At 38.9% G+C, this 12,514-nt stretch overlaps 1 pseudogene; it reads left to right on the top strand.

Annotated features, from left to right (window-relative positions):
• Positions 1 to 2,664: 2,664 nt before the first annotated feature.
• On the top strand, positions 2,665 to 6,610 carry LOC133762281 (ADP-ribosylation factor 1-like; annotated as a pseudogene).
• The last annotated feature ends 5,904 nt before the right edge of the window (positions 6,611 to 12,514 follow it).

The following is a 12,514-nucleotide window of genomic DNA, read 5'->3' as shown; positions in this document are numbered from 1 at the left end:
CTGCAAAATGGATACCTAAATTCTCATCAATTACCAATCAGATGTTTAGGGAAATATCAACTAGTGGGACCAGGAATTCAAGTTTGTAATAAAAGAAGAAAGTTGTCATGACAAAGAGTGTAGTGTGTAAGCAGGAAGAGATTGGCATCTTGTCAGAATCTGGGATTAAGTAAGAAGTCACTGAGGCTTGGGGCATGGAGCCCATGGGCTTGCTCCAGACCATGCCCAGTCTCGATAGTGTCACTCCTAGCAGAAGTTTGGTTCTGAGCCCAACACCCTCCACACCATCATGAGCTGAAATCCTGCCAAGAGATTTTCAGGAAGCCCTGGGCTATAGCCCTAGTCAGGATCCACAAGTAGTTCAAGGCCTTTTCCCAGTCTCTTAAGATGGACTGATGCATGAAAGACATATATTGGGGTTAGAACAGAGTCCCAACTTCAGGAGATTGACTTAGCCCTGGTCAGCAAGCCTGATCTGTGAGTCTTAAGACCTGCATCTGTGCTAACCACTTTTAAGTGGCTGAGAGACCTGGTATTCTCCAGAGTTGCTATTGACGAGAATGGGGCTCTCTGAAAAACAGCAGAAGCAGTCTGCTTGCTTACCTGTCTGGTAAGGTGATCCAACGTTGATTTGACTTCATTTCAGTTTGGATCCTAGTCATATCCGTTGTATCTGAATCTTATCAGAGTCCCATCACCAGGCTATTACAGGTTGATGAAGGCAATCTCTGTTCTTGTCTCATGTTGGAGAATTTCGAAGCAAAAAGGGAAAACGAGCAAAAAAAAGGTTCATTGAAAGCAAGAAACCTCCTGCTGCAACAGTCTGGAGGAGGGCTCCAAGGGAGGAAATGTCCTTTCTCCATTGATTAAAATATAAGATGTGAGGTTTTTTTTTTTTTTTTCATAAATGGACTTCACAATGTTTAAGAATATTACTTTTAAACCTAAGGAATTGGACATTTTTAATCAAGAAATACGTTGGATTTTATCAAGTGTTTGTTCTATAATCATGAAGATCATCAGGTCCAGTGCTGTAGCACAGTAGGTTAATCCTCTACCTGTGGCGCTGACATCCCACATGGGCTCTGGTTCATTTAGATCATTGAAGTTCCTTGTTTACCCTCCATCCCTATGACAATGGTGCATCTGTCCTTGAGCCTGGCTGATAATAAGAAGAGTGGCTGGGGAAGGAGACTGGCAATTATCCACAGAAAGAGTCATGTTAACTCGTTTGATTACTGAAATTGTACCTTGCTAAGAATTCCACTTGGAGAGTATTCACATCATGCACAAATATTTCCATATTCTGCCTTTTGTAATGTCGTCTGCACAAACAGGAGGACGCTTCAAAAAGTTTGAAGAAAATGGAAATAATGTTAAGTTTATCTTGGTGCAAAAATTATTTTCCAATCACATTTATTTAAGTCTCCTGAACAAGTAATAAAACCATTGTCCTCAGTCCATTAATAAACATAGAATTGTACAGCTGGTCATTTATTCTTCAAATCAACAGGTGTACTGCTAAAAATTCGTCTTTCCAAGATTTTCTTTCACCACAGTCCTTTAGGATGTTCCAGAGTGCTTCTAGATCACTCCAGTGGTCCACTTTCAGGTAATACTTATATGTTAAACAGAAACATCTGGAAACAGACTCAAATATTCCTTAGCCAGCTTGTCATAGGTGATACACATGAAAATCTTGACTGCATAGGGGTAGGAGGTAATGAAGCAAGAGTGAGATCCACTTAGACCATTTCCTCATGTTAACTGTACCTTTAAGACCTGCCTAAGGGGCCTGCGCTGTGGTGTAGCTGGTGAGGCCCCTGTGTGTAGTGCCAACATCCCAGATGGGTGCTGGTTTGAGTCCCAGCTGCTCCACTTCAGATCCAGCTCTCTGATGTGGCCTGGGAAAGCAGTGGAGGATGGTCTAAGACCTTGAGTCTCTGCACCCCTGTGGGAGACCCAGAGGAAGCTCCTGGCTCCTGGTTTCAGATTGACACAGCTCCAGCCATTTCAACTAGCTGGGGAGTGAATCAGCGATGGAAGACCTCTCTTTCTGCCTCTGCCTCTGCCTCTCTGTAACTCTGCCTTTCAAACAAATAAATAAATTTAAATAAAAGACCTGCCCAAGATTGATTTTCACCTATCACTTCTCTGTGATGATGCAGTGCTGCTGCAAACCTTCAATTCAAAGGCTTTGCGGTCCTTGAAACATTGCATAATGGGCAGTTTGAGTTATAAGATAATTTGGTGGTCCATGACTAAACATTCAGTGACTACTAATGCCTACTAACAAGCCAAACTCTGTCTCTCAAAAGTAAAGTCATTGTACACAGAAGACGATGAAAATTTGCTTCAAAATACTAAGGATCTGTTCTGTCAGTACCCTACAGGGCTGTGTAAAAGATTCAGAATTGCATTGCCCTTTGTCACTGATACTTCAAGCACCATCCAATCTGTTGGAACATCTGGCCCAACAGCCAGAAAAGCTTTCAAGACAGCCTGCAGAGCTTCAGCAAATCTTGAAGAGCCTTCTTTTGTTGGTGCCCAACCCAAACTTTTTCATTTCTCTCAGTAAATGGCGCAGAGTAGAACACCCAAATGAGTGGCATGCTGACTCCAAAGTTAAAAGAAGCCTTCTGAGAATTGAGCCAACATCTTGTTGGTAAAAGGGTCAGGTCAAACAATTTATTTTCAACAATATGTGCCTTGACCATTAAACCTAGAAATTTTACTAAGGAGGAAACCTCCTGGATTTTTTTTTTGTTGTTGTTGTTAAATTTATTTCTTACCTTGACACACACATGTCTTAATTATAAGTTTAAAGGAGTTGCCTACTGCTCGCTTACCTCACCCCAACACCATAATATATTTAATGTAATTAACTGGTTTAATATCTCATAAAAAAGCAATGTTAGTCCTTGAAGATGAAACTATGAAGTAGGGCTGTAGAGTGGCATAACTCTTAAATTGGAGAGTAAATGTATACTTCTTTTCTTATCTTCTGAATGAGAACTGTGTCTGTCTTTTACAACAGCCATTTGCCAGATCATTGGGTAAATATCAAGTTCCAGGATATGTTGATTTGCTTAAGCAGTGAAATCTCATTTGAACATTAGCTGTAGTTCGAGACCAACCTGGTAAAATTTGAGATAATTCACTGCCATTTCTCAAGATCTATCCATTGTCTTCAGCAGCTGAGTAGTTAAGTTGGATGAAAATGTGGTAGGAATTACCACTACTGCATTTTCCAGTTCCTTGACAGTGGTACTAATCTCTATAATTTCTCTAGAAATGTGGTAATAGTTTTGGTTTATTATCTCTGTTCACAGAAACAATTCTATGGTCCCTATTTGGCCTTTTTAACCACAGCACCCGTCTCTATAAATTGTGGAACCAAGATGGGGAATCTACAAATTGTTGTGCCTGTCTTCTCCAATTGTGATTTCCAGATTGTGGCAAATAACCACAGGATGAGTTTAGGGACTCTATGAATCTTTATTGAAATTGTTGTGAACTAAGGATCCCCTAGTAAGCTCAACTCCCCAAACCCCTCTAGCAGGTGGATCACAGAAATTCTTTGGATTTACAGAGATTCAAGTCAGCTCAGAACCATTATCTAGAAATCCCTTAATGGATTAACTATTTCCTCCCCACCCCCCACCCCCACTGCACAATCATCCTGGTAAAATTCCATTCCATTGATTTCTTTGGAGAAAGCTGAGAAAAAGATTACTAGTTTAAATTCTGGACAATATAATGCAGAACTTCCTCAAGGAGATCTGCCCTCCCCTTTATTCTAGGAGTTCTTTGTGTATGAACCAGTTCAAATTTGGAAAATGAATCAGAGACTAAGGTTCTCTGTTTTACTAATTAGTAATAGATTGCTGTTAATTTGAAGTAGAACTCTTCAGCTTATACAGAATCATACCAAAAGCACTGTAATAAGTGAAAACATTTTTTTTTTTTATTTGACAGATAGAGTTAGACAGTGAGAGAGAAAGACAGTGAGAAAGGTCTTCCTTCCGTTGGTTCTCCCCTCAAATGGCCGCCATGGCTGGAACTACGCCGATCCGAATCCAGGAGCCAGGTATTTCCTCCTGTTCTCCCATGCTGCAGCAGGGACCCGAGTACTTAGGCCCTCCTCCATTGCCCTCCTGGGCCACAGCAGAAAGCTGGACTGGAAGAGGAGCAACCAAGACTAGAACCTAGCTCCCATATGGGATGCTTGTGCCGCAGGTGGAAGATTAACCACGTGAGCCACGACGCCAGCCCCTGAAACAATTTGTCATTCAGATAGTTTGCCTACATCCACATTCAGTATCAAATTTGTGTCATTCAGGATTCTTCAGTAAGACAAGCATGCAGATAGGAAATAGATCTGCCTGTGGGTGTGTGTATGTGTGTGTGTGTTAATTTATCGATAAATCTATGCTTATACTTTCAGTTTTGACAAAATAAATGTTGGGCATTTTTGTAAAATATTCCATGTACCAAGTCCAGTAAATACAATAAGCAAGGAATTTGTTTCCAAATGCTCCGAAAACAGTTAATCAAGGAGATTATTACATAAAATTTTATATGATAGGGAAACAGCATACTTCCAAGGAAAATCATGAAAAACAGACCAAAGACATCATTATACTGAGGTGTATATATATATATATATAATCATTATACTGAAGTATTATTCAATATATCTGCTTTTCCTAGACAACCAGAACAACCTCCCTTCTCTTAAAGCCACCCTTACTCTGGCTCATCTATCACTTTGGAAATTGTTCCCTTAAATAATTGTATGGTTCACTCTCTTAGTTCATGTAGGTCTCCACTCACCTCATAATTAGAGGGGTTACCTGGTCATTCTATCTCCCTTTAATGGTCTATTCACCTTATCCTAATTTATTTCTCTTCACAACACCTTATATAATTTTTCTCTTTGTATGCTTTTGTGTGAGACCCAGGAGAGCATGAACTTTGTTTTATTCAGTGATATGTTTATTCTTTGTGTCTATAATGATTCTTAACACAAACTAAGCACTCAGCACAATTTGCTTGCACAGAAAAATGAAGAAGTTTGACTTGAGATTTGATGTTTAAGGATAAATCAACCTAAGGTTAAGAAAAGGAGAAGCAAATCCTAGGCAAACAAAATACTTAAGCCTATAGTCAGGCATTTTGGAAAATGTAGCACATTCTAGCAACTAAACAATTCGTTATAGCTGAATTACTGACTATGAAGGTAGAAATGCTGGTAATGGTGCCAACAGGAGAGGTCAACACCATACTTTAGCATGAGATCATACAACATATGATTAATTATTACATCAAGCAGAGTGGTTTGTAAAGGAAAATACTGTGTAATCTAGGTCAATTAGCATTTGGTAATAATATCAATATTGTAATATTCATATAATAATATCAATAGATAAGAGATGATGGCAGTTTATACCCAAACATTTATGGTGAGTGGACACTTCACACATAAAAACATAACTTAGGAAAAGAAATTATGTATTTTAATTAATTTGAAATGGAGATAAGGAGAAAAGACAGCACAAAATGCAGTGTTACTTTATTGATTAGAAAAATTGCCAGTATACAAGACAAGACCAGGGCCACTGGTATGTTTTGTAATAACTGGTGTTTGGGCTTTTTGAATTTCAAATACCTGTGAAATATGTAACTTGATATGTCTAGGAAGACATTTGCCACAAGTGCCTGTTTAATGGGAGAGACCTAGGAACTGGAGATAGATATTGAAAAGCCTATAAGAGATAACTGATGCCAAATAAATGGGTAAGATAAATGAGAGAATGTGTTAAGTGGACAAGGAGGCCTTAGAAGTAATAAGAAAAAATAGGCTCTATGGTATGGGTGGGGATCGGGCTTGTCATGAAATGAAGAATAACGCATTTTTTCCTGAGAATTGTAAAGTGTTATTTTTTTTTTCCTATCTAAAGCTTCATTGAAGGAAAAAACATACTGGACTGAACCAGTGCCTGACTCTGAGCAGCTGACACTGAGGTCTTTGTGACTATTGTAGCTTCCATTTATCTACAAGCACAGGGAATACTTTTGCAAACCTCTTCAAGCGCTTTTTTTACCAAAATAGGAAATATACCTCCTCATGGTGTGCCTGGATGCTGCAAGGAAGCTAACAATTCTGTACACACCGAATCTTGGAGAAATTGTGACCACCGTTCTCACCGTAGTCTTCAACATGGAGACTCGAGTGGAAGAACATCAGCTTCGCCATGTGGGACGGGGGTGGCCAGGACAAGCTTTGGCCATTGCAGCCCTCCTCATTCCAAAACACCCAAAACTTGATCCTTGTGGTGGACAGCAAGGACAGAGAGCCTGGTGTGAAGGAAGTGCAAAAGGAGTCTGTGAGGATGCTGGCTGGGGAGCTACGAGATGCAGTCCTCCCTGGGTTGACCAATAAGCAGCACCTCCCAAATGCCATGAATGGGGCTGAAGTCAGACAAGCTGGGGCTGCATGTCCTAGACCACAGGAACAGGGACGTTCAGGCCACCAGGAACATCAGCCAGCATGGACTCTCCGAAGGACTGGAATTGGCTGTCCAATCAGCTCCAGAACCAGAAGTGAATGAGGCTCAATCCCTACCCCCTCCTCCATCCATCACTTCTTGGCCCTCAGCTTTCCTCTCTTGGGGCAAAGGAGTGGCTCTGTGTTCCTGAGTGCCAGACATCACACCATGCTCTCCCTGTGCCGGCACAGCTGTTGCCAGGTTTTTATGTAAAGAGTTTCTGGCATTCCTGTGCAATATTTCTCATTTTTAATTGCAGAAATAAAATCACATTACTGTTTAATACTGAGAAGTGTTTTAGGCACAATGATGCTTTCCCTCCAGGCGACTGGTACTGTGTTAAATTAAGAGCTAGAAGCACCTCTGAGTGTCAGATCTGTTAAGATCCATTTGGTGGTTGGTTTTTAATTTCAACTCAGTGCATTTTTAAAAGCGACTAAAAACACAAGGTGAAATGAACACTTGATCACACAGCTGAGAGACTGCCTAGTGTAGGTTTTGCAATAAAAGAAAGAGAGCTGGTCCATCAGATGGTCTGCTCCCCTTTGGGAACATTCAAGGTGGTGACAAAACCAAGCAGGATCCATTCTGCATGGTCATAATCAAGAACCCAGAACCCTGTGGCTCATTTGTCTTGAGTCACCCTGCATCCCATAGAGTTGTGATTCTTCTTGGGCTCACACAGTTACCTGCAGAGGTAGACTAGGGGGGCACAGCATCCAATCCTCCTCTGGCGCCCCTTTGGTGTGTGCAAATGGGAACCTGTGGTTCTTTGCACTCCACTCACTCATCACTGGCTCAGACCTGTTGGTGGGAAAGCTGGGGTCTCACTAGCAGAAGTGCATGCCAGCTGGGTGGGTGGGTCAGTTCTACAACCACAACTACAGGAAGAACCCATCTCCATATGTGAAGTATATTTCTCTCCTTCAGTCTGCAAGGGTCTGATTAGCCATCTAAAAGGAGAAACTCTATTTTTCTTTCGTGTTGTGATAAATGCTGACACTATTAAATTTATCTTAGGAAAAATCTCGGAACTATTGTATTTGGAGTCATGGAGCCTGTTATAACTTCCAGTATATTATTAGTGATCAACGATTTTGTGTACTTCTTCTCAGGGTTTATTTCGACCAGCATTGTACTTATAGCTATCCAGTCAATCACCGATGTGAGCTTCTGAAACAAAAAATTGTAAGGGGAAATTCTGGAAAATGGTGTAAACAGATGTCTCAAAATTATTATATCTCCAGGAATCTGGAGTTTGTGTATAAAATCTGTCAAAAGTTATTACTGAGGATTGGTCTCTGAAATGTTTCTGCAGAATGTGTAAGTAGAAGACTTGAGGTTTTGGACAATGCCCCCAGGCAAAGAGATGCTGATGTGGACAGGGACAAGTAAATGGTGATGCCTAAACTACCCAAATGGGACATCAATGACATCTTCTGCAGATTGTTCCAAAATATTTAAGTACTTTCTATTTTTAATTCACAGGTGACATTGTTCCATTAGCATATTGAAAATATTTTGTATGGACACTATGAGAAATGGTGACTTCATCAGCCCTTGCCCTGAATGTTGATGAACAACTTAGTACTTTATCCCTTTTAGTATTTTTTTTTGGTTGTTCTACTTAATACTATTGGTTGAATTCTGTAATTAATACACAGTTATTCTTAAGTGTTGAAACTTAACTGAAAAGTGATCCCTGTTAAATATAAGAGTGGGAGTAAGAGAGGGAGGAGATGTACAATTTGGGACATGCTCAATCAGACTTGCCCTAAATGGTAGAGTTAGAAACATACCAGGGGATTCCAATTCAAAGCCATCAAGGTGGCATGTTCCAATGCCATCTCTCTAGTCCAAGTGATCAATTTCACTTCATAATTGATCATAATTATAGGACTAAGAGTCAAAAGGATCACACAAACAAGACTAGTGTCTGCGAATACTAACTGATAGAATCAAAAAGGGAGAGAGTGATCCAACATGGGATGTGGGATACACAGCAAACTCATAGGATGGCAGATGTCCTAAATAGCACTCTCGCCTCAGAATCAGCCCTTAAGGCATTCAGATCCAGCTGAAAAGCCCATAAGAGTATTTTCTGTGAGTGAGATCCCAGAGGAAAGAACAGGTCATCAAAGAAGGAGGTACCTTTCTCTGAAGCGAGGAGAGAACTTCCACTTTGACTATGACCTTGTCTAAATAAGATCATAGTCAGTGAACTCAAAAGGCTTCCATAGCCTTGGCAACTCATGACAAGAGCCTAGGGTGATTACTGACGCCATAAACAAGAATGTCAACTTGTTAAGTCAACAACAGGAGTCACTGTGCACCTACTCCTCATGTAGGATCTCTGTCCTAAATGTGCTGTACATTGTGATTTAATGCTATAACTAGTACTGAAACAGTTTTTTTTTCACTTTGTGTTTCTGTGTGGGTGCAAATTGTTGAAATCTTTACTTAATATATACTAAATTGATGTTCTGTATATAAAGATAATTGAAAATGAATCTTGATGTGAATGGGAGGGGAGAGGGAACGGGAGAGGGGAGTGTTGCGGGTGAGAGGGAAGTTATGGGGGGGAAGCCATTATAATCCATAAGCTGTACTTTGGAAATTTATATTCATTAAATAAAAGTTAAAAAAAAAAGAAAAAGAAAATGAACCATTGCAATGCAGGTTAAGGACAAAAATCAGGTATAGTGACGATACTGTGAGTTGAATAAAGAAAGGAGAATATTTTAGACTTAAAAAAAAGAAAATATTTTGTATGTAATGATTCAATTCTTTTGAAATGAATTTTAAGTTACTTTTTTTGTGTGTTTTAAAGAATGACATTGTGTTTTGCTTCCTCTCTTCAAGAGACTTTTCTGCCAAGGAAGAAAAATCGGGGTAGGGGGTAGCGCTGTGGCTAGTAGGCTAAGCCTATGCCTGCCTTACCTGAATCCTATATTGGCACTGGTTTGTGTCCCAGATGCTCTTCTTTTGATCCAGCTCAATGCTGTGTGGAAGACCTGGAAGAAGCTCCTGATTCCTGGCTTCTAGCTCCTGGTTTCAGATTGGTCCAGCTCCAGCTGTTGTGGCCATTTGTGGAGTTAACTAGTGGATGGAAGACCTTTCTCTCCGTCTTTCACTCTCTCTATTTCTAACTCCGCCTCTCAAATAATAAATATTTAGATAAATAAATAAGTAAATAACAATCTTAAAAAATTAAAAATCAGAGACTGCTGTTTGAAGTAGATGCTCTTTGAATGAAACTGTGGGTATGCAAAAGCAAAGATTTGAATGATAGATCTTCCAATTACATTATATGAAAAATTATCATATCGGTACGGTTCCACTTTCTTAAAAATTTTATAAAAACATATTATTATAAGCATATTTCATTGTTTTTACAAATCATAATTTAATTCAACTAAAACACTCCTCAGAATGTATTACCGCTCTTTGAAACACAGCTGAAATATTAGTAAAATTATCCTAATTCTAGGTTAATTGTTTCTAAAGAATAATCATTTTACAGCAATGGGAGTATTGAGTGACTTTTCTGGGTTGATTTATATCTAAATTCCCTTATGCTTGAAATTGTTTTGACTATGTCAAAATGACTGAAGTATAATAGAATTTAGAAAGAATCACTGTTCCTGAACTTACTTTAATCTCTCTATTATTCTAATATTTTCTGTGAATTTGACTCATCATGAACAGAATTATTGAATATATTTTCAAACAATTCCACGTAAGACAGCTCAGAGATTGCCTCTATGCTTTCACATGTGAACTATGTTCTTATATTGGGTTATTAGATCTATTTTAGAATGATTTTCTAAATTAGCCATCATATTTAGTTCATGTTTCCCATAAAGCATACCCCTGTATGGTTTATTTGTAATATAGTTTCGACTAAACTTTTACATCATGCAAAATAAATGTTGTAGTGTGCATATTTGGTGCAAAAGCTGACAGCATTTTAGATGCCTACATTTACATTTCAGAGTGTCTGCCTTCAGTTTCAAGCTTCACTTCTGATTCTGGCTTCCTGTTAATCCACACCCTGGAAGGTAGCAAATGATGGTGGAAGTTCTTGGGTCACTGCCTCCCATCTGAGAGTGCTGGATTGTGAACGTAGCTTCTGGCATCTCCCTAGCCAAACCCAAGCTCTTGAGAATACCTAGGGCATATAAGGACAGATAGCAGATCTTTGTTCTTTTTGTCTCTGTTATCTCTCTCACCGTCTCTCAAATAAATAAAAATAGAAAACACAAATTACATAAGGTAAATGTTGCATAAAATTAAGAGTTTTTTTTTTTTTTCTGACAGGCAGAGTTAGACAGTGAGAGAGAAAGAGAGACATCTTCCTTTTTCCGTTGGTTCACCCCCCAGATGGCAGCTGTGGCAGGCGCGCTCGGTGCCGATCCAAAGCCAGGAGCCAGGTGCTTCCTCCTGGTCTCCCATGTGGGTGCAGGGCACAAGGACCTGGGCCATCCTCCACTGCCTTCCCGGGCCACAGCAGAGAGCTGGACTGGAAGAGGGGCAACCGGGACAGAATCCGGCACCCCAACCGGATTAGAGCCCAGAGTGCCGGCGTCGCAGGCGGAGGACTAGCCAAGTGAGCCGTGGCGCCGGCCTAAGAGAAATTTTTAAAACAGAAATTTATTATTATCAATTTTTCATCTAAAATATGTATAGAAATTAATTTATATTTGTACTTTTTAAGATAAAGTTCAATTTTGAAAGGATGTAATTAAATTTAAATTTTCTGAAAAATAATTGCTTCTTAAAATATATAATAATTTGTATACTAATTCTTTTACCTAATAGAGCATGAGCAACACATTTATTAAAATGACTATCCAAATTTTAAAATTCATTGAGCTACCAACTATAATGGTGATTATCGTTAAATTCAAATGCTCTGTCCTTCCAATCTTTAAAGCTACATAAAGCAGAGTAAAAGTAGAGAAATATGAATTTTCAGATATTTTTGCATAATAAACCAAAAACTTTACTCAAGCATACTTTTAAAAAATGATAACAATTTTTAAGGTACAATGAGTACGTAAAAAACTGTACTGCATATATATAATGTGTGCAGTTTTATGAGTTTTGATATAAGCATGCACCCATGAGATGCCATCAAGTAAATAAGCACATCCATGACTTCCAAAAATTCCCTCATGCTTTCTTATAGGTTTGAGTTTATTCATTTTAATTGAAAATTAATTGTTGAATAATCTCATGAGGAATAAGGTGATGTTTTGATTCATATATACAATTATGATTATTAAATTAGCCAATTAATATATTCATCACATCAAATACTTATTGTTGATAACAAGAACAGTTATAATCTGTTTTTATCTATTTTAAAATATGCAATATTTTTTTATTATCTATAGTTATCCTGCATAATAGATCACCAGAATCTATTTCTGCTTTCTAACTGAAACTTGGTTCTGTACTGGGATTCATACAACAGTCTACATAAAGAAATAGAAGACATTCAAATTGCTAAGTAAGAAGTAAAACAACCTTTGTTTGCAGGTGCTGTTATCTTAACATCTAGAAAATCCTGGAGATCCCGTGAGAAAATCAATACTGTTAGAACTGATAAATGAGGGTCAGCTTTGTGGCACAGAAGGTTAAAACCACCACTTGTGAAGCACCCATCCAAATCACAGTGCCCCTTGAAGTTTTGGTTGCTCCACTTCCAATCCAGCTCCCTGCTAATAAATCTGAGAAAGCAGCAGAAACAGTGCCCAAGTGCTTTGGCCTCTGCTACCTATGTGGGAGACCCTAATGGAGTTCCAGAGCCCTGGGTTCAGCCTGGCCAAAACCCAGCTGGTACAGGTATTTGGGGGGTGAACCAATAGTTAGAAAATCCTTTAATGTCAATCTCTCTGCCTCTGTTTCTGTTGTTCTTTCAAATAAATATTTTCAAAAAGAAAAAAATGAAGTAAAAT

Source organism: Lepus europaeus, chromosome 6 (genome assembly GCF_033115175.1).
Source record: "Lepus europaeus isolate LE1 chromosome 6, mLepTim1.pri, whole genome shotgun sequence".
NCBI classification, from domain to species: Eukaryota; Metazoa; Chordata; class Mammalia; order Lagomorpha; family Leporidae; genus Lepus; species Lepus europaeus.
Note: the sequence above shows the minus strand (reverse complement) of the source record. Positions and strands in the feature narration are given on the sequence as shown.